Source organism: Kogia breviceps, chromosome 10 (genome assembly GCF_026419965.1).
Source record: "Kogia breviceps isolate mKogBre1 chromosome 10, mKogBre1 haplotype 1, whole genome shotgun sequence".
Classification (NCBI taxonomy): Eukaryota; Metazoa; Chordata; class Mammalia; order Artiodactyla; family Physeteridae; genus Kogia; species Kogia breviceps.
The window spans coordinates 75966056-75985043 of NC_081319.1; the positions used below are offsets into that span (position 1 = coordinate 75966056).

Sequence of the window (18988 nt, forward strand, 5' to 3'; positions counted from 1 at the left end):
CAAGTTGGGTCAGAGGCCTTTTCCTAGTCTAGTCAGGCTGAAAATGTGACATGATAGATTCTTAGAGGAAAAAAAAAAATGGTAGTCAGTCCTGGATGACTCTAGTATACTGGTATTATTGTTCAGTTTTTCTAGACTTCATGAATAAGTCACTGTATTCGTTGTCTTTTGCTGTAAAACAAAGTACTTCAAAACCTAGCAGCTTAAGTAATAAGCATTTATTGTATTATATACCCAGTTCTGTGAGTCCAGAACCCAGGAACAGCTTAGCTGGCTGTTTCTGCCTCAGAGTCTCTCATGAGGGTTTAGTCAAGCTGTCCCTTGGGACTGTAATCATTTGAAGGGTGGACTGGGGGATGATTTGCTTCCATGACAGAGAGAAAGCCTCCTTTCTTGGCTCTTGGCTAGTGGGGACCTCAGTTCCTTGCCATATGGGTGTCTCCATAGGCTGGGTATCCTTAGGACATGGCCGCTGGCTTCCCCCGGAGCGAGTGTTCCAGAAAGAGCACCTAAAACGGAAGTTGCAACCTTTTATGACCTCCCCTCAGAAGTGACAGTCACTTCTGCCCTATTCTGTTGGTCACACAGACCAACCCTGGTATACTGTGGGAGGGGGATACACAAAGGTGGGGATGCCAGAAAATGAGGTTCTTTGGGAATCTTCTTGAACATTAGTTACCATACTCAGTCAACATTTATTTAGTGCCTTCTTGTGTGCCAGGTGCTAGGAATTGAGAGCTATGTGACACAGAGTTTCTGTCCTTAAGGAGCTCACTGTCTGGTGGGGGATACCTTTTAAAAACACCACCATGTGTCTCCTGAGCTATCACACTTATCCTCATGAAATTCACCTCTGTTCATAGCAGTCTCTTATTTAATCATCCTCAAATGGGTCCCTTTCTTGCCCAGATGTTTTGTTTTTTTAAGTTTAAATCACCACCACAGTAAGAAATACATTGTATATCACAAACCACTATATACATAGACACATTTATATTGGGAAAACATTTCACAAAAGAGTTTATACCCTCAGTGCCCACAATATATTCAAATATTTTCTATTCTAGGCAATTTCATTTTTGTGAAAGCTGGTCACAATTTCATGGATTTCACAACCTATCGTATTGTGACCTGCAAAGTGGAAAGTGGCAGCCTAAAGTGTCATACAGACTCTCTGCCATGAGCAGCAAAGCCCCTCACCATCTACGTGTCTGCAGCTCCCCCCTCCTTCATATTTAATAATGATTCCCCCACATAAGTTCCTCTACCTGGAGCTCTCTCCTCTCCTTCCCCCCATGGTTTGGAGAACTCTTATTCATCCTTTAAAACCCAGCTTTAAAGTGACTCTTCTTCCCCTCTCTCCTTGGAAACACTTGCCTGCTCCATCCTCTGGCCCCCAGAACATCTCACTGACACTTGGTCCCTCCTCCACTTCCAGCCTGTCCTAGGGCCAGCTCCTCCAAGCCCACAATATATTGTCACTAAATCTCAGTACATTTAGGAGAACATTGAGGAAATTAGCATCACACAAATGACGATGCTGCAAATGAGCGGTGTGCAGAGTTGGGGGGGTGTTGCAGGCAGGTTTCCTGTCGATGGAGCCACGTGCTGCAGAAAAAGGATCCCTCCCCCTGCGAGTCTGCTGTCTTCCCCACGCATCCATCACAGGTACAATTCGCACCGGAACTTGCCGCTTAGGTTCATTGCTGTGGTTCATTTTAGGTGGTCTGGTTTCTTTTTGTTTTTTTGGTTTTTTTCCCTACTTTTTGCATGTGCTTGTGTCGATGGGGACAGCCTAGTGAGACATGGAGCTTTAGGCAGCACAGATAGAAAGGCCTCTATATCTGCACCCGCCCTGCGGGAGGGGGGTTTCCTTTCTGAAGTGGTACGGAAGGAGGGTTTTGAGGTTTTTGAATATTTGCTTCTAAGTATCTTAAGTAAGAGATTTGTTTGCCCACATTTGTACTATCTTGGCAAGCTAGCAACCCGACAGAATATTTTCTGGTTGGTTTTGCCTATACGTGGTTTTTATTTTTGAGGGGAAGAAAAATTTACATCTTGGTTAAATTGTACTGAAATACAATGGCTGTTTTTTAAAAATTGCTGTTAACTTAAACGGTTGAAGCTAATATGATTTCCAGGCTCATGGGAATCGCTGATAGACTATGCTGTGAACCATAACCAGAAATGGAAAAAAAAAAAAATTAGACATGAACAAAAGCAATTAAATTATTCCTTCTTCAATATTCTCATTTCCGCATTTGTCAACGGCTGGGTAACTGCCCAAGGATGTGCTGACTTCCTTGTGGTGTGTGCGTGTTGGGGGGAGGGAAGTGGAGGGGGAGACAGACTGTAAACAGATCATTACTGTAGAGTGTGATAAATAGTATAATAGAGTACATATCACTTGCATAGGGAAGGGAGTCATTTGTTCACTTTCAGCAGTATTTTTCAAATGAATGTTGCCTCCCTTAGTGGATCGTGAAATCCATGATGTATAAGGTGGCAAACAGCATTTTTTAAAATGGGATGATAGAATGAAATAGATCAAGTTACATCCTCCATAGTAAGTTCAGATATTGTTTTCTGAAACCTTCATTTCAGTTATATATCTATTGCATTGGAATGTGAAATCTATTTCTTGAAATTGAATGTCAGACAACGTTTTGAAGCCACTGATGTAGGGTTGGAAGAAGTCTTCCCAGAGGAGGTAGCATTTGAACTGGACCTTGCAGAATGGTGGGCTTGCTCCAGAAGAAGAAGGACATTCCAGGCAGAGGGAAAAGGATATGCCCAAATGGAGAAGAGTTTGTTCTTGTTCGGGGATAGGTATTCTCTGTGATTGGACTGCAGGGTACCAGGAGAGGAGCGGCTAGAGATGTGCCTGGGAAGACAGGTGGAGCTAATGAACCACTTGTAAGCACAAATATCAGGGCCTCAGCTCTCCCCAGAAACTCCATTTTTCTGGTGATGGGTTTGGCCTTGAGAATCTGTATTTCTAATAAGCTTCCCCAGGCAGTGAGGTGCTAATGGAGGTGTGACATGAACAACTCTGGGTTTTCAAAAGGTGATTTGGGGTAGTAATTTAGATAGAAGATTAATTGGAGGGAAGTAAAATAGGGAGGCCAAGCAAGAGGTAAGGGCCTGAATTTAGGTGAGGCAGTTTAGTGGCGAAAAGGGGCTGGATTTGAGGGAGATTTTGGAGGTGGGTTGCATGAGTTAAGGTAGATGAGAGAATAAGAAGGAATCATACACGATCCTAAAATACGTTGAGAGTACCTGTCCTTTGCTTTGATTGCCCATCTCTGAACCACCTCCTTGCTGTCTTAGACCTGACTCAAGTTAATCTAACTCACAAGGGACTGATCAATATACCCAAACTGCTGGTTGATTAGTATGATTTACAGTGAGGGAGGTGTCTAAACCTTTTTGGGTACAAAAGTACTTGTACCTTTGTTCAGTATCAGAGTACCTGGAAAATAACCCTAGTAATTAGAAGATTTAGGAAAGAGAGAATTGTATGGTCTGAGGGGTATTTCATGGGAGCTCTACAATTGCCTTATTAACTTTACTCTGCTCACATAATGTGATCAAAATACTTGTGGAGGTGATACAGTGTCTCTACTCCTTCAGTGTTTTTCTTCAGTGTTGAGGATATATCTTGGTGCCTGCTTTGTACCTACTTATTTATTTGTATTCGACTTGTTTTTACAAGTCATCTTTTAGGGGTGGTTCTTTCTTCAGATGTCTTACCTCTTAATTTCATTTTCAGAAAGGACACTGACATTTATTTATTGAGCAAGCCCCTTTGCATGGGTATCCTATCTTCATGAAGGCTGACTTTCTCACCACCAAATTCTGAGCTTATGAGACCTCTCTTCCACTGCCTCTACAACCCACCATCCTCCTGGGCATGGTGGAGTGGAAGGGATGCTCTGTTGAGGAGATGTTGGGAGTTCTGGCACCACAGGGGCCTGCGAGCTGGTGAGTGACACCTCCAAGGCATGTGTGCGGCATCCTCCTAACCTGATGACTGTCCTCCCCCTCACATACTCTGTGGGGAAACAGGCTGGATGTGTAAGACAGCAAGGCCAGTGGGAGTGCCAATGCCTCTATTTTTTTAAACAGTTCTGCTATATTCCTTATCCTTGTACTAGAAGCTTGTAGGAGTTCAGATTTTTTTTTTTAAGTCTGTCAAGGAAAATAACCAGCTTGAAATGTGTCAGGACTAGAATAGCCTTAGTCTCTACAAAGATGACTTAAAGTGTTTATACTCATGTATCAAATAAAATAATAATGTAGTCAAGTTATTGAAAACATTTGTAATTACTCCAGTAATTTGCTTGTTTACCATTGCTTTGAAAACAGTTCCACATGACTTCTTCTTTTTTTAAAAATTTAATTTATTTTTGGCTGTGTTGGGTCTTCGTTGCTGTGCTGGGCTTTCTCTGGTTGCGGCAAGTAGGGGCTATTCTTCGTTGCGGTGCACAGGCTTCTCATCGCGGGGGCTTCTCGTTGCAGAGCATGGGCTCTAGGCACGCGGGCTTCAGTAGTTGTGGCACACGGACTCAGTAGTTGTGGCTTGCGGGCTCTAGAGCACAGGCTCAGTATGTGTGGCGCACGGGCTTAGTTGCTCCGCGGCATGTGGGATCGTCCCAGACCAGGGCTCGAACCTGTGTCGCCTGCACTGGCAGGTGGATTCTTAACCACTGAGACACCAGGGAAGTCCCCACGTTACTTCTAATAATAGTATTAACAACCACAACAGTACTGGCAACCAATATTGAATGTTTACTGTATACTAGGCACTAAAACAAGGGTTTTGCATCCTAATATCATTGAACTCTCCCTGCTACTGACCCGAGATATACATATTGTCACCTTCACTATACATATGAGTAAACTGAGGTGAGAGAAGTTAAAAAATAATATGCCAAGTTTACATGACTAAAAAGGAGCAATGATAAAGGTCTACTTGATGAGAGAGGGAGAGAGAGAGAGGGGGGGGGGAGAGGAAGAACTTCTAAACCGTTAGGCGATACTGCCTGTGATCAACTGGGCAATGGTTTTATGTGATTCAGGGAGACTTACTATATTACCCTCGTAATACATAAGTATCTAGGTAGAAATACACTGATTTCTTGTATTCTTTTTTAAAAAATAAATTTATTTATTTAATTTATTTTTTTGGCTGCGTTGGGTCCTCGTTGCTGCACAAGGGCTTTCTCTAGTTGCGGCGAGCAGGGGCTTCTCTTTGTTGCAGTGCACAGGCTTCTCATTGCAGTGGCTTCTCTTGTTGCAGAGCACGGGTTCTAGGCACACAGACTTCAGTAGTTGTGGTATATGGGCTCAGTAGTTGTGGCTCGCAGGCCCTAGAGTGCAGGCTCAGTAGTTGTGGCACACGGGCTTAGTTGCTCTGCAGCATATAGGATCTTCCAGGACCAGGGCTCGAACCCATGTCCCCTGCATTGATTGGCAGTCGGATTCTTTTTTTAAAAAAAATAAATTTTTTTATTTATTTGCTTTATTTTTGGCTGTGTTGGGTCTCCGTTGCTGCGCGTGCGAACTTTCTCTAGTTGCAGCAAGCAGGGGCTGCTCATCGTTGTGGTGCACGGGCTTCTCATTGTTGTGGCTTCTCTTGTTGCAGAGCACAGGCTCTAGGAGCGCGGGCTTAGCTGCTCCGAGGCATGTGGGATCTTCCCAGGCCAGGGATCGAACCTGTGTCCCCTGAATTGGCCGGTGGATTCTTAACCACTGCGCCACCAGGGAAGTCTCTGATTTCTTATATTCTTATACATCTTGTGGATTGGACCTGTTTCTCTTTTATCCCACAAGTACTGATTGAGAGCTAACTGTATACAAAGTACTCTGCTAGGCCCTTAGAAAATAAAAAGCCTTTGTGGAGCTCCCTATCCTGGACAGAACATGAGAGAGATATATTAGGTGGAATCATGTGAGATTGCCATTGGAAAGTTACATGGGAAGACTTCACATAGTTCCACTTGACACATAACTAAAATGAGGCTATAGAATATTAGCTGAATATACTGACTTCTCGTTATGTTTTAGGCACCATGCTAAACATTTCATGTCCGCTAGTTCCCGAATCCTTAAAATAACTCTCAGATGTGAGTACTATAATTATCCTGGTTTTATAGATGAGAAAGTTGAAGCTCTGTGGGGTGAAGTGACTTGCCCAGAGCCACACACCTGGTGTGTGACAAAGGTGGAATTTGAACCTTGGTCAGTCTCAGTACACAGCTAGTGCCCTTAAGTCTCAGAATATAAGTACCTCAAGAGGTACAAATAAAAGTAACTACCTTATTTATGCACATTGAGAACTTTAAATGTTTTATGTCACAAACACTGTATAGAGCACTTACTTATCAGATATATTTCAGATTTCTGTGATCTGGACACATCTGATCGTGCATATCACCACTTAATCTCCAGCATTTGCATTCTCCCCCTCTGAGAACGGCCAACCAACCAAGGGGAACATTTGGAGGAAGAACACAAAAAAAGAGGAACATTTCCACTTTTACTTGTTATGTGGACATTGGACCTGTTTATTTAGAGGCCCAAACACATGCTAGAATACATCAGTTATAATTACAACTTTTTTTTTCTCCTGTGTCCAGTTGCCCTTCTTTCTAGGTCACATACACAGATGAGCATCATAGGAGTGAACATTTAATTGTACATAATTAAATTGTAGGCAATACAATTAAAGTTTTTTGCATATAGTCAAGCCATTTTAAGAACTTTCCTCTTTAAAAGTTTCCTAATCTTACATTCAGATACCGAAATCCTGTCTATATAAACCATAACTTAAAATTTTATGTACAAAGGGATACCCCTTTTAAAAAATGTTACTTTTTTTTATTTGCATGCAAAAAAATTTAAGAAGTTTTTTATTATTAAATGATATCAATTTTCGTGTTACCTGGTGAATCTGAGATTCTCCCCACTGCTGTCCCAATATTTTTTGACATGCCCCTGAAATATTTTAAATTAGCTTTGACAACTGGCATTCTCAAAGTAGGTCTTCCCCAATTAGAGGGTGGTCCCCTCTGTCTGCCACACCACTGAACTTGGTTTATGTTGAAACATCAAGGACTGCTTGTGCTTAGGATCCTTTTTGGGCCTTGAAGAGAGGGTGAGTTGAGGAGTCAACCATGCCTGGGTTCCCCCAGCCCTTATTAGACTGATGACGTCAGGCAGATTACAGAAACCACTGGGAGACTCATCTGCAAAAATCTGGATAATTAAACATTATTCTATCGGTTTGTGTGAAGGTTCATGCAATAATGTATAAGAATAAAGTATATAGAATAATGCCTGGCAGCACTTAGTAGGCCCTCAATAAGTGTTAGTGCTCTTACATTTGGGCATTCATGAAAAAGCCTGCCATGCCCTATCCTCTTCCTGAATTCACCTCTTTGTTAGGTGATCGCTTAAAGTCAGATTTGTGTTTCTTAGGGGTCTTGGCCTACTTGGGAGAACAGCTTTCTGAAATCCATTAATATTTCATTGGAGCTGTGGAGCAACAGCTGTAAAACTTGCTTGGTGGGCCCTAATTGCAATGAATAATCTATGGACTCTTTTGAAATGTAATTCTTCAAAATGTGTATTATAATTAAACTCCAGCCAATCCAAAGGCACTTTAAAACAGGTTTTAAAATTTCCCAAGCCAGTTAGAAAACTGGTTGGTCCAACTGTCAAGTGTAGAGAAATATGCAAATTTATGCAAAGACTACTGTTCCAGGAAGACCTTGGCTGAATGTGAACACAACACACATCTGAGAAAACACCTCGATGATACTATGTGATACTAAATCATTGACTGTACTTATTAAGGCAGGTCTAAATACAAAGCACACATTGTGAGTGATAGAGTGGCAGTTACTAGAACAAGATACGTTTTGTTTTTTAAAAAGATCTTCTATCTTAAATATGACAACATTGTATGCCAACCTTGACATTCTTACTTTGTGCAATAAAATAGCATAGTTACAGTATCCTTCTAAAAGCAAACAAGGTGTGCTACCATTATGTTTTTTAATGCTAAGGGGATATTATATTAGAAACTAACGAATTCCACGTAAGTAATTTAAATCTAGGGATAACTTTATTTAGAACTCAACAAATATCTGGGGGATATGGGTTTGAGCTTTCCTGTTTATCAGCAGGACCCCATTGCTATATGCATTAGAAACTAATTTAAAATAATTTTAGAGTGTTTCTGGGGCTTACATATGTATTTTTAAAAATCTGAATCACATTTTTGTACAATTTATCTTTTACCTTGATGTTTATTTAAAATAAAAGACAACAAAACCTCCACTATATTTTTGTGGGCATTTACAGGAAAAGTAAATGTAATTTACCTAAACCACAAAGGTACCCACTCCCAATCCACAGTCATAATTAACATTTATTTAAATGCTCTGGATGCTGGATGGTTTATGGAGATGTCTCAATTTGAGATTTGAGATTAAAAATGGGTAGTAATTATACTTGGACTACAGAATGTTAAAAGGTTGGGTAGCTCTCTCTCTTTTTTAACCTATTCTATTTCACTGGATGTTTGGGAAGCTCTCTTTTTAAGACTGGGGATCACGTCATGAAAATTCCACAAATCTGGCGGTACAATTATCTGCAATAAAGAGAAAGCAGTGGGAACTGCATGTTTTGAGAGTGACTTAGCTCCTCACCTTCATCTTCGCTGCTAAAGTTTTTTGTTGTTTTTTGTTTTAATGTTAACATACAGGTTTACAGATAAGGGTTCACTGCATTTTGAAATGGAAAGAGGGTGTTGCAAAGGAAAGCTTACTAGAATTAAAAGTTGGAATGAATCAGTTATTTGCCAAATAACTAAGTTAAAAGTTATGTTTTCGTTTTTGTGTTTTTTTTTAAAGCATATGCAAAAAGTATGTACTGGAACATGTTCCAGTTAGAGTTCTAAACAAATATTGTGTTTTTTGTTTTTAACCCCCCCCATCGGAGCTTCCCCCCCCCCCCAGCTAAAACTGGGGTGGGTGGGTGTGTGTGTGTGCGCCTGCGGAGAATAGCACGCATCTTGTAGATCTTCAAAAAAAAAAAAAAAAAAAAAGCCAAGAACCCTGTTTCTTGAATAAACCACTGCATTTCTTGAAGTTAAAAAGAATCCCAAAGGAAACAGGAATTATCAGCTTTAGAGCTTGATTTTCTAAAAAAAAAAAAAAAAAAAAAAAAAAAAAAAATTAATTGAAAAAATCCTAATCTTCACATTTTTTGCTAGGCGAGAACCGAAGTTTGGAGGTAGACGAGCAGGCGAGCGGTTTGCCCGGGCGCAGAGCATGAAGGCCGGGCGGGCGCGGGGAGCGGGCGCCCGCCGCCCGGCGCGGGGGTGAGCAAGAGAGAGAGCGGAGCGCGTGTGGCCGGCGCCGCTCGGCCGGGAGCTCCCGCGCCCGCGCCCCGCGCCCCGCGCCCGCCGCCGCCGCCGCCGCCGCCCCTGGTGCGATGGCGCAGAAACCCCGTTGACAAGGCACTGCTTTTTCATGACGGTGAGTTTCCCTTTGAGTGTATTATAATTTTGTGATAAAAATTTCAAGGAGAAAAAAAAAAACACACACAACCTCCTTCCTCTGCCTCTTTCCTTCGGGGAGGGGAAAAGCGAGGGGGGGGGGCTGGAGATATATCTCCAGACAGAAAAGAAAGAGGAGCAAATTAAACACCGAGTTGCCAAAACCAGGATATTAGGTTTCAGCCCAGAGAGCTATTGGCTAAGGCTGTGTTTTTTTTTGGGGGGGGTGGGTTTGTGGGTGGGTGATGGTGGTGGTGGGTGGATGTTTAATGGACACGGAGAAAAGGGGAATCGAGTGTTTATGCCTTTCCCAGCGATGCCCGGGCCCCGGGAAGACCAAGTTCAGTGTCTCGGGCGGGGGCGCGAGCGGGCAGGGGGCGGCGGGGCCGGGCTGGGGGCGTCTAGGCGGGGTGGGGGCTCCGGCGCCTTTTTTTTTTTTTTTTTTTTTTTTTCTTTTCCGCGGATGCAAATTTCTGGAGCGGGGAGAGGGAGAGCCTGGGAAGGGGGATGGCGTGGCTGTTGGTGGTGGGGAGGAGAGGGGAGGGAAGCCGTTTAATGACTCATTGATTGAGCCGGTTTAAAATTAGTTGTGTGAGCGAGTGCGAGTGTGTTTTCCGCCCCCCCCCCCCCCCCCGGAGCCGCCGGGAGCCGGGAAGGAGGGAGCGGGGCTCGGCGAGGGGAGGACTGCGCGGCGGGGCCGCGAGCAGGGGCAGGGAGGGCCAGGAGTGACGGCGAGCGAGGAAGAAAAATAAGCTTTTCCAATCTCCTCCCCTCGGTTTTCCCCCCCTCGTTTCTTCTCTCTCTCGGAAGCTCTTGGGTGTGAATCGCATTTTCTTTCTTCTCGGCAAAATGGACCCCGCGTCTCGAGAGGGGGAGGGGAGCGGGTGGGAGGGAGGCGGCGGCAGCTACACGGGGTTTATTTTTCATCTTGGCTTCCTCCTTCCCGCCGCTTGTGCGGGCGGCCGCGGCTGGGAGAGCTCGGGGCCGGCCGGCCTACCCGGCCCGGTGCCCGGTCTGGCCCGGTTCTCGGCGCGCACCTGCCGGCAGGACTGGCCCTTCCCCGTCGCCTCACTGCCTGGGCCCGAAGCACCGCAGACAACCCGCGGCCTGGCCGGGACGAGTCCTTGTGCCGCGCGGAGGACCCTCGGCCCAGCCAGGCGCCTCCTGCGGGGCCTGCGCGGCTGGTCCGAAGAGACGAGAGGCTCGGTGGCACTCTTTTGGTCGAGAGTGCGCGGGCTCGACGCGGTTCGCGCCCCCGGATCGTCCCGGACGCAGGATCTTGCGGGGGTTGTGCGGGGCGGGGTGGGGGGGTGGCAGCTGGAAGGCGCTAAGATGGCGCTGGGCCTGGCCCGTCGCCAGGGCTGGTGGCGCAGTTGCTCCGCGGGCGCCATCTTACCTGGCGGCGCGGGCGGCGCCCTTCGGGGACAGTTTGCCGGCCCCAGCGCCGGGCGTTCCGGGGCGTGGGGGCTACGCTCCGGGGGCCGAAATCTGTACTTGTGTCCGGGGCCGAGTAGCCTGGTCCTTCCCAGTGCCCCCAGACCCGAAAGGCGAGGCCGCCAGCTCGGAGCGGGAAGGGGCTGGGGCCGGCGGCATCTTGTTCCTTTTACCACTTGCGTTGAGGAAGGAAGTGGGCTGAGGGTCGGGCCTTGGCAGCCGAGGGGTTCCCTCCCTGAACCCGCAGCCCCCTCCGCCCCCGCCCCAGTCAAAATTGGAGGTGAGGGCTTCCCGTCGTCTTCTTACAGCTTGGACCTGGACGGCTTTGCTTTCCCTGGCCCGGCTTCGGGCAGGCCATGGACGCTTTTCGTTCATCCTCTTCCACTTCATTTTGAGAGTAAAGTCGAACCAGGTTACAAAATTGCAGAAAAAAGAGTCGAGGACAGTGTCTGCCTGCCTTCCAGTAGCGTGGTTCTGTATAGGTCCCCTACGTTAGTGTTTTTAGTTGGTTGTGTTTTCACAACCCTGGAGAGACTTTCCTCTAGTTGTCAAATTGTGGGAAGGTGATGGGTTCCAGTGATTTGAAACTTCTTTTTGGCTTTCATATCCCCTATTCCAAATGGTAGTAAATTACGATAGTTTCTTAGAACTCTGATCTGAAAAATTGAACTCGCCTTGAAACACCCCGGAGACTTTCCCTTTTCCTTTCTAAAAACAAAACAAACAAAACACTGTGTTTTGGTTCATCTCTTTCTGATCAGTGTAAGACTTCTCAGTTCCCCCACTCATTAAAGTGTTTCCTTAGAAGCTTTCATATAAGTATTTATCTGTGCTGTAGTAGCTGTTTATCAAGGTGTGTGTGGGTTTTAACTTTGTTTTCAATTGTTACTGAAAAGGTTATTGGGAGGAGGAAAAACGTCGATAAAGCTCTGATCTCTCTAGGAGTCCACCGAGATGGAAAGTAAATAGTTAATTTCTGGTGGATAAAAGTAACATTGTGGCACCATTAGGTGTGTGCTTGAGTTTACAAATACTATAGTGGATGTTTCAGGCCCTTTAACACCTACCCTGCGTTGAACACTGTTGTATGCCAGGAACTGTATATATTTACCAGGGAAGGAACTAATAATGTTTGCCAAGATATTCGAATTGTTCAAGGTCTCGAAGTTTTAAGTGGTAGAATTGACAGTGGATCCCAAAAGCCATGTTCCTGGCTCGGTGTCTGTGGTTTCCAAATCTGAGCATCAGAATTAACTGGGGAGATGTTTTAAAATACAACTTTGTAACATCCATTTGTTAGGGAGAGTTGGGATTTTTTCAAAAGGTCTAATGTGTTAGGCAGTCTCAGTTTTAAGATTCCTACTTTCAACTTCTCGATGCCCCTAACTCCCTCCAATTTTGAAATTCTGGCTCATCCAGTATCCCCTGAATCCAAATATGTAGGATTCTGTGTTATTCCAAAGCTCTCCAGGTGATTCCATTGTGACACAGATACACTTTCAGAACATCACTGTACTACCCTATGCACTGTGCTGCTGGCTCTCTTGAATTGTAACATGAGACGAGGTCTATATCATTTTGAGTTTCAGCAGTTTTATTGCTCACATTATTTTTATTTTTCTTCTCTGCCATTTATCAAATTGTTGAAATGATTTTCTTACAGAAAGAAAGCTTAAGTCGCAAGCCTTTAAAATCTTAGTACATATTTAAAAGTATATAATTTCATTCTCCTGTAAGTTACATAACATACTGGCTTCTAGGTCTAACCGGACCATCTAGTTTAGTCAAGACAGCTATGCAACAAAAATATTGATAGAATTGAATCTGGGGTTGATACAGAATTTAGGAATAGGGTAGGAGATATCCTGAAATAAAAACCCAGAGATAAATCCTTGAAAAGAAGGGTTCTTTCTGATTTTGAATTGGGAAGGTATTTTTTGGGTTGTGGGAAGTAGGATGGGGAAGTCATTCTAAACATGAGGCTTGATAAGAACAGAGTATGCATTAAAGACAGAAGGTCAGGAAGAAACATCCAGAGCAAGCAGGTAATGAATAGCCAACCAGACCAAAATGAGGACCGAGTCAGTGAGGAAATCATTAACTTCTCTGGAGCAAGGACCACGTATTTTAGTCATTTTGTGCTTTTCTTTCTTTATTCTAAAATTCTAAGATTTCCTTTCTTTAAAGTGTTTAGTGATTGCTAGAGGGAATGGTTGAAAACTTTGATATTTGATGCAGATATCAAAATTATCTTTGTGTATATCCACGTTCCTCTGTCCTTCTACATTTGGTTAAGTTTTATAAGGGGCAACTATTGGATACCTGAGTGCAGTCTGTGTCCAGTCTAGACTAGTGACTGGATGGAGTCCTAGTATTTGTGTCATGTGGTTTTTCTCCCCTTGTTGTTCATGGTAAATGCCAGAGTAATTATTTTCTTTGACTAAAATCCAATAAAGCTTGAAAGGAGGGGAAATCTAAAATAAACCTGCTCAGAGGGAAAGAGTAGCTTCTTTATTTTAAAGTAGCCTTTACTGAAATTCAAGACAGACAAGATCTCTGCCCTCATGGACTTTATAATATAGTGGGAAAAACAGGAAATAAGTAAACACAAACAAGATAATTACAGATTAAGAAAATTTATAAGAAGTTAATAAGCTGGTGGGTCTAAAAGAGTGTTGTAGGGAATGACTATTTTAGCTAGTAAGAGTCAAGGAGTGTCCCTTTTGAAAAGGTGACATTTGAGCTGAGACTTGACACATGAGCTTGTGCTAGCCATGTGAAAAGCTGGGGAGACATTCTTGGCCTGGGAACAAGTGCAAAGACCTTTAGGCTGAGGGGTGTGGATGTTAGAACAGAGAAAAGCAGGAGGAGAATGCAGTGACCTAGAGAGAAAGAGTGCAGGGCCTCTTCTTATATTAGAGCTTGTGGGAGTTTTGAGATTTTAATGAAAATGAGAAGCTATTGTAGGACTTTAATTAGGACACTGATATGTTTTTGTTTTTAAATGTCACTGGCTGCTCTGTGGAGCAAGAGAGGAAGCAGAGAGGGCAGTTAGGGGGCTACTATTGCAATGGTCAGCTCAAGGCTGATAGTATCTTAGACACATACAGTGGCAGTGGAGATGGCACAGAGTAGATGGTGGGTTTCAGATATATTTTGGAGGTTGAATCAGTATTTTCTTCTTGGGTTGGCTGTGGAGGGAGAGAAGGAGGAATCAAGGATGCCTTCAGATTCTTGGCCCAAGCTTTGGTGGCTGGTGGTGCCAATTGCTTGTAGAGAAGACTAGGAGAGGGAGAGGTGTGAAGGGTGGGTTCTATGTGGAACCTTTTAGGTTTTTGAAAAACTTGTGAGACATCCAAGTGGAACGTCAAGTAGGCAGTGAATATTCAAGTTGAGCTCAGTGGAGTGGACATAAATTTTGGGAGTCACTGTCATAGAGATAGTATGTCATGGAACTGGTTGAGGTCATTTGTGATCATGGAAGACTTAAGATCAAGCCCTGAAAGTTCCAGTGTGTAAAGCTTGGGTAAAGTAGACCGAGAAGGTTCAGCATTAAAGCAGGAGAATGAATTATCCCTTTCAGGAAAAGAAGGACTGGTCTGCTCTGCCAAATACTGTTGAGAAGTTAAACAGTGAGGATAGAGAAATTCCACTTGGATTTGGCTCTCTTGACAAGTAGTTTCAGTGGCACAAGAGGATGGAAGCCAGGTTGGAATGCATTGAGAGAATGGGAGTGAAGTGAATGTAAACTGCTTGTTGGGGAAGTTTTCCCGTAAAGCTGCGCAGCAGTGGTTGGACAGAGAGGTGTGATCAAGGAAGCGCATTTTTAAAAATGATGGGAAATAGAAGATCATTTTCAAGTAGGCTAGCAAGAATATCTAATAGGGAGAGACTAATGCAGAAGAGAAATAAGACTACCAAAGGAGCAAAATTCTTTATTTATTTGTTGGCCTCGCTGCGCGGCTTGTGGGATCTTAGTTGCCCAACCAGGGGTTGAACCCAGGCCCCAGCAGTGTAAACGCCGAGTCCTAACCACTGGACCACCAGGGAATTCCTGCCAAAGGAGCAAAATTTTTCAGAAGGAGAAAAGGAATTCAAAACACAAGAAGAGGCTTTGCCTTTGGTGGGAGCAAGATGACTTGCAGTGTAGCAGGAGAGAAGGCAAAAAATTGGCACAAGTGCAAGTAAGTTTAGGAACTGGAGATAGAATATAGGGCTTTCTGTTCTGGTGGCTTCTGTTTTCTCAGTGAAGTCTGAGGCAGGGCCAGCAACTTAAAGTAAAGGAGGAAAGGGTGTGGATGGTTTGAGATGAGGACACCTCACCTTGGACAGCAGGAAGTGAACTCACTGAGACACCAGATAGGGTGGCTGGGCATTATTGAATGCCTGGATGTGGCTGGAGGTGGGGGGTAGGTCTGAATTTAAGGTGAAACCAATAGACCCAGTTAGTTGTGTGGTTTTCTGCCACCAATGTTCAGCTATAACAAGGGAAGCAAAAGCAGCCAGGTGATCAGTTCAACCAAGATTGGAGTTTGGCCCCCCAGGTGTGATAGGAAGAGAGGAGCTAGGGAATTGAGGGTGGTTGCAAGGGTGTGATTAGTGAGGAACCTTGGGATGTTACCTGGGTAGGAGCAAGAGAGGATAATGGGGTTGGGGGCCAAAGAATTTAACCATGAAAATCAGTTTTGGTTAATAAAAAGTGACTTATTGGGTAGAAAATTTCAGCCGGGGATGATGAAAAAGTTCTGGAGCTGGATAGTGACAACAGTTGTACAACAATGTGAATGTACTTAAAGCTCATGAACTGTACACTTAAATGGTGAATCTTAAGTATGTTTTACCACAATTTAAAAAAATGCATTCGGGAGTTCCCTGGCAGAGCAGTGTAGGACTCTGCGCTCTCGCTGAGGAGGGCCCGGGTTCAGTCCCTGGTTGGGGAACTAACATCCCACAAGCCACATGGCATGGCCAGAAAAAAGAAAGAAAGAAAAAGAATTAACATTTAAAGGTTTGTGGCAGGTACAGATGTTAACTTGCACACTGCCTTGGACTATTTTCAAAGTACTATATTTTCTATGGAAGAAAGGTTTAGAAAGCAGATCTCAAATTATTGAGGCTAAAGAGATGGTATCCTCTCTTATCATGGTCCCAAACTTGAGTAGGCATAACAGTCACCTGTAGACACAGAGGTTCTGGAGTGGGACCATGAAATCTTATGTTTCCCTGTTCACGCACTTATTCTAAGCCTTTAGCATATAGCATTTAAAACAAGATGGGCACTTAGTAGACATTTTCTGGCTAAATACTTAGATAACCTAGGTAGAGTAGAATGATGGGAACCAAAGAAAAAAACATTTTTTGAGGTAGGTAGAAATCAGCAAGGCCTTATAGTACATTGTGATCTCTGTGGGTAAGAGAAAAATCAGATTAAAGGGAGAAAAATAAGGGAAAATCATTTTTTTTAAAAATTCAGATAATACCAAGTGGAACTTCATAGCACTCTCCCTAACCTCCCTTTCTCTCTTCTTTCCTCAGACTGCTGTCATTCATCTTTTCATAAGGTTCCTCTGTTCCCCATATGGCCTACAGAATAAGTAACAGTAAAGTAAAATTAGAGAAGAGGAGAGCAGGGTAGATGATAGGATTCAAAATAGAGGTCTGTGGTCTTTCCTGAGAAGATAGCAAGGTCATTTGTCACGGGCAGAGGCAAAAGAGTTTGAGGGGAGTAAATTTGTGGAATGTGTCAGATGTGGGGAAGGTGGATGAAAGGAATGGTACTTAGCTGCACTGAGGCAACATGAATTAAGCAACATACCAGTTCCATCTGCATGGCATGGTTCTCTCGTGATCAGTAATGTTCTAGGGTAGAAGTAGAAAATACAGTGGGTGAGGGGGCTGGCAGAAAGCAGGGCGGGGGTGGGGGTGGGGGTTAAATGAATGTGAAGTGGGAGAGCTGACAGAGAAGGAAGGAGGTGTGGACTTTAAAGGAAAGCCCTAAAAGGGAAACCTTGTAAGTGGTCCCTCGCTGAATGGAGATGGGCCCAGGAGGCGCCTCTGCTGGGGTGGCTTGCCCACGTGTAGTGCAGTTCGCAAGTGCTCAGGGCTGGCAACATACCCAGTATGGGAACGTGGTAGAAAGAGGTCTTGGGGGGAGGCAACTTGATCTTTTTTCTCCCTTACCTCATATGTGCTTCCACTCAGGAAAAGATCCTGAGACCTCACGGTACCAGATCTGAAACCCAGGTTCCCCTTCCCTGTAATCCTAATCAACTTTTAATTTATATAGTTGTTATTTAAGTATAAATTTCTTTTTAATAAAGTTGGAAAATTGAACATTTTCTGTTTTTGTGGGTTCTTTGGCTTATCTTGCAAACACATTGAACATTCATATTACCTGAAATAAAAATCCTAAATGTGAGGGAATGAGGTATGAATGGTATTGCCTTTCTGGGAAAGGCTTATTTCAGTTAAACTAAAATCCAGGGTGCTTCCTTGTAGCGTCAGAAATTAAACATGTGTCACAGGTGTCCCAACCTGTGACTGTAACATTTTCACAAGAAAGAAAATGGGGGAAAGGAGAAAGAATATTGTTAAACCTTAACATTATTTCGGGCCCTGACGGGTTTTAGTATTATTAAATTCTGACAACACCCTGTAGGTAGGTTTGTCTCCGTTTTATAGATAATGAAACTGAGGTTTAGAAATGATAAATAACTTGCCCAAGGTTACATTACTAAGCGGCAGAGCTGGGATTTGAATATATACTGCATGTCCATGCATCATACATTTTGCCATTGGTATTAAGCCCATGTATAAGATTTTATCTACAAATGACTGCCTACTAGTTAAACATTTTGAGGTTTTAAAATTAAAATTGGATGATCTTTGTTTCAGTAGGAGGAATAGGGAAAAGTAGTGGGGGTTTTTTTTGTTTTTTTTTTAATAGTGTTTTACTGATAAAAGTGATCACAAAACCCAGAATCTTATGTCGATAGTCAAATTTTAGGTCAGAGCAGTTACTCTGCTCCTGCAGGTAATTCAGTTTTTTATTTGCATAGTATGGTGAGTCAAACATGCATAGTATTGCTCCCAAGCTCTATACTTGGGAGCAATCAGGGATTATGAATCATATCTTTCACTTAGCAAAAATCCCAATTGGAAAAAAGAACACTTAGAACCTGAATTAAACGTGATATGGTACAGCTCAAGTTGTTCCCTTGCTTGGAATGTTGTCAGTGTAATCAAAGTACAGATTTGGATTTAAAACATACAAAGTGTGATTCGCTTTAAAGAAACATTCTTTTAAAGAGGCCATACTGTAGGTTGAATATAAGGCCAGTAAAATAACATGTCACAAGGATTTTTTTCCTTTTCTTTTTGACCCTATGAGAAAGCTGAGCCCTGATGGACAACAGTAATAAAAGATGATGAAACATTCTTACTGTGGATTTTTTAGTTCACTGGGGCTGACCTACAGCTCTTGATCGTTAAGTTGGTTCCTGAACAGTCCTGAGGTAGTGCATGAGTTCTTCATGCAACGCTGCCAGAGCTAACCTGAATTTTCCTTCTTTCCCAGTGAGAACCAGCCCTCTCACTACTTACTAGTGGTAAGCCTAATTTGGGGAGATGAAGAATTTCAAAATCTTGTGGTAAATGTTGTATGGGAGAGACGTTCAAAATTTGTTGTGTAGACTAAATATTTCGAACATAACTAAGGAGTGTTAAGACTGCTTTAGTATGTATTAAAATCACTCATCTTTAACAGTTGCTTGCAGTGATTTCAGATTTTTATTGTAATTTTTTAAAAAAGATAATCAGGGGCTTCCCTGGTGGTGCAATGGTTGAGAGTCCGCCTGCCGATGCAGGGGACACGGGTTCGTGCCCCGATCCGGGAAGATCCCACATGCCGCGGAGCAGCTAGGCCCGTGAGCCATGGCCACTGAGCCTGCGCATCCAGAGCCTGTGCTCCACAACGGGAGAGTCCAC

General features: G+C 43.5%; 1 protein-coding gene and 1 pseudogene across 1 annotated transcript in view; both read left to right on the forward strand.

Annotated features, from left to right (window-relative positions):
- The first annotated feature begins 9436 nt into the window (after positions 1-9436).
- Positions 9437-18988, forward strand: part of BICRAL (BICRA like chromatin remodeling complex associated protein) — an 82862-nt gene continuing 73310 nt past the window's right edge. Inside the window, exon 1 of the mRNA XM_059075645.2 lies at positions 9437-9548. The gene's annotated coding sequence lies outside the window, so the exon portion shown is untranslated. The remainder of the gene's footprint in view (positions 9549-18988) is intronic.
- Positions 10206-17251, forward strand: LOC136792012 (uncharacterized; annotated as a pseudogene).